Source organism: Mastomys coucha, unplaced genomic scaffold (genome assembly GCF_008632895.1).
Source record: "Mastomys coucha isolate ucsf_1 unplaced genomic scaffold, UCSF_Mcou_1 pScaffold15, whole genome shotgun sequence".
NCBI lineage: Eukaryota > Metazoa > Chordata > Mammalia > Rodentia > Muridae > Mastomys > Mastomys coucha.
Genome location: NW_022196897.1, coordinates 124,222,557 through 124,226,184, shown reverse-complemented (window position 1 = coordinate 124,226,184; position 3,628 = coordinate 124,222,557). Strand labels below are relative to the sequence as shown.

General features: G+C 35.8%; 1 pseudogene; it reads right to left on the bottom strand.

Annotated features, from left to right (window-relative positions):
- LOC116091799 overlaps nt 1-2,152 on the bottom strand; it is a 3,153-nt pseudogene extending 1,001 nt beyond the window's left edge.
- Between the last annotated feature and the right edge of the window lie 1,476 nt (nt 2,153-3,628).

Genomic DNA, 3,628 nt, shown 5'->3' with positions numbered 1-3,628 from the left:
CTTTTCTTTAAAATTTCTTTAAGAAGTTTTGAGGTTTAGGGATCACATTAGAGATGCCAACAGAAAATGTATACCTGCTTGAACTATCACTTACTGGAGGTACCAAAAAAAGACTGTAAAACAGAACAAGGCTGGAAATAGGCTAAAGCCAGATGATTACATTTAAGGGTATAATACAGTTAATGCTATGGCTTAGCAGTTAATAGCATTAAACAGTTAGTCGCTACACTAGAAGATGTACAGGAATAAGAAGTAACTAGTAATTTTGAATTTCTCAGAAAAGACAACTAGCAGAAAACATAAAATATATGTAAAGCTTACCTATACTATAATGAGGTATTTAGGTATAATGTATATTAGAATTATATGCACATGTATGTTACATATAATTACATGTATACAATAGGGGAAAATCTATATAATCATAAAAGAAATAGTGTATATGTAATGAAATGAATAAGTTTATTTTTAATAAAATAATTTGTAATAAAATAGCAAAAGATTATAAAATATTAAATAGATTTAAATTCATGAATTCATAGTAATATTTAAAAGCAAAACTCTTAATTTGGAGATATAAGGAAACTAAATTGTTCCTATAATTCATAAAATTATTAACCTAAGGAAACAGAATCTATCATATGTTGTCTTTTCTGGACAAATTTATTGTCTATTAAGAAATAGTTGATGAATTTATTCTATGTAGAATTATTCTGATACATAGAAAATGAATTAAAATCTAAATTGTACCATTTTATGATGTATAATCAGTTAATAGTTCTAATATAGTCAATGTAAAAACAATGACAAGTGCTTTTTGTGGTCTTCACAGAAGAAAAGCACCATCTGTGGACCATAGCTGTTTTGACAGGAAAATGATCCAGTTTCTAAATCTGACTCTAAGTACAAAAATGCTACAGGGGACAAAGATGTCTTAAAGGCAACATGAAGACTCAATCAACAAACCCATGCTGGGAAGAACTCTATGGGTCAGATTTACAGTGTCTTGAAGATGAAAATTTTAAAGCAACACAAGAAATGTGAGAGCACCTATACGTTCAAAGTGACTGACATGAGGAGTATTTGTAGATCTTGTGTTTGATAAAACTCATTTTAAAAATTAAACAGTCAAGGAACCTCTAACTATCTGGATACCAATTACAATTAAGAAATAATTGCTGTTTTCTAGATCTCTCAACAGTGTAATAATTATGTTTAAAAGTCATTATCTGAACTATATTTTGAAATGCTTCAATAACATATTTTTTTAATAATAGTTAAGAAAGAAAGAGCAGTAGATTGGATTTATTTATGAAAACAATAGGGATCAGGCACAATTTGAAATTTCAAATATCATCATTATTATTTTATGCATATGATATTTTGATTGGGTATAGATCTGTACACTACATGAATGCCTAGTGGTCATGGAGACCAGAAAAGGACATTGAATCCCCTGAAACTGGATTTATAGATGGTTGTGAGCAGCCATATGAGTATTGAGAATAAAACATCTTTTCCTCTGGAAAAGAAATTCTTAACTCCTGAGCCATTTCTTCTGTCTTAATTGAGTAATTGGACAATAATTAAATATAAGGTCCAAGCTTCTCTACTGTTGCACGATTGTCCATAATAATTAAGGAGGAAAAGAGCAAAAAGGAATCAGTCTTATGAAGACTTTCTTTCCTTTTTCCTTCCTTCCTTTTTCTTTCTTTCCTTTCTTTCTTTCTTTCTTTCTTTCTTTCTTTCTTTCTCTCTCTTTCTTTCTTCCTTCCTCTCTCTCTCTCTCCTTCTTCTTCTTCTTCTTCTTCTTCTTCTTCTTCTTCTTCTTCTTCTTCTTCTTCTTCTTCTTCTTCTTCTTCTTCTTCTTCTCCTTCTTCTTCTTCTTCTCCTTCTTCTTCTTCTTCTCCTCCTCCTTCTTCTTCTCCTCCTCCTCCTCCTCCTCCTTATCCTCCTCCTCCTCCTCCTTCTTCTTCTTCTCCTTCTTCTCTTCTCTCTCTCTTTTCTATCTTTCCCCTCCCTCTCTCCTGCCCTTTTCCCCTTCCTCCTTTCCTTCCTTTCTTTCTTCCTAACATGGTTTCTTTAAGTATCCCAAGAATATGCATTCTTACTCCTCTTACCTTTGATTCTCAGGAGCTGAGAGTGCAAGCATGTGCTACCTTTCCTAGTTTTGAACATTGTATTTTGTTAACATAGCCTCAAATTGATTTTGGATTTAAAATAAATAGCTATTACATTTAATCTGCCTTTTGATTTGCACCAATATAAATTGTTACATGCTTAGCAATAGTTGCAACAGTTCTTGAGATGCAAAATACTTTCCTAATGTTTAGTCTCCTGGATTCAAGGTAGAAGCAGAGAAAAATCACTTCAGATATGGAAGTTTAAAAATGGAGGGAGGGGATGGGAAGGAGATTGGGGGGTTCAAGATCAGGTATGGGAAGGACAGGAGAGATGGCTAGATGGCCATGAAAATGAATGGAAATCTGCAACTGATAGTGGTAGGGAGGTGGGGGACATTGCCAGAATGAGAAAGAGACCTGGGATAAGGGTGGCACCCAAGAATCAATGAGGGTGACCTTAGCTGTGACTAAATACATTGAGAATATAGAACCTGAAGAAGTCATATCCTGTAGCCAGGCAGGAACCCTTGTGGAGCTATAGAGACACCAACCCAACCACAAAACTTTCAACTCAAAATTTATCCTGTCTTCAAGAAATGCATGCATAGGGAAGGGAGAAGAAACTGAAGGAATGACCAACCAATAACCAGCCCAACTTGAGACCCATTCCATGGGCAAATACCTATTCCTAAAACTATTAATGATACTCTGTTATGTTTGCAGACAGGAACAAGTTGTCCTCTAAGAGGCTCCACCCAGCAGCTGATTCAGACAGATACAGACAGCTGCAGCCAGAGACTTGAAGTATCAAGATAGATGGGTACTCCAGGGGATCCACCAGCTCAGAGGATAAGAGGAGTGGAGATAGAGGAAGGATTATGGGAAGGGGTGACTGAGAGGGGGACAGTGAGAGGGATGTAAAGTGAATAAGTAAAAAAATATTAAATTAAATTTAAAAAATGATAGCTTTATTTTCTGAGTACTCAGTGAGGTGACCAGTTCGAATCTCAACTGCATCTCCAAAGGGAATTTGCACAACATTTTAAGAGATAGGAACACAAAGCAAAAAGAGAGGCAGGGAGAGCTGCAATGTTATACAATTATATTTTAACATTATGAGTTAAGCAAGGGAGTACCCATTGGAGACTAGGCCGTATCCAGGACACTAGGCTTCAGGGTCCTTAATTACTCTCCTAGACATTAGGTCTGGAGCTCAGAGTGATTATGCACCTTGGTTTAGATAACAGCAATTTCTATATTCTCTACTGGTTAACAGACAACTAAGAAATCATTTGGAGAACTGGGATAGGTGTTTTATCCTAGGCCTGGGAACATGTGCCCTGGGCTACTCACTACCTGACCCTACCTGCCATTGGGAGTTGGAGGTGATATGGCACAGAATCAATGACACAGATTGGGATTGGGCTCCACATCTCTGCATTTTGATTGGTTGTGGTTTTCTGTGGTGGTCTTTGTCTGTTGCAAAGAGAAGTTTCTTTGAGGAG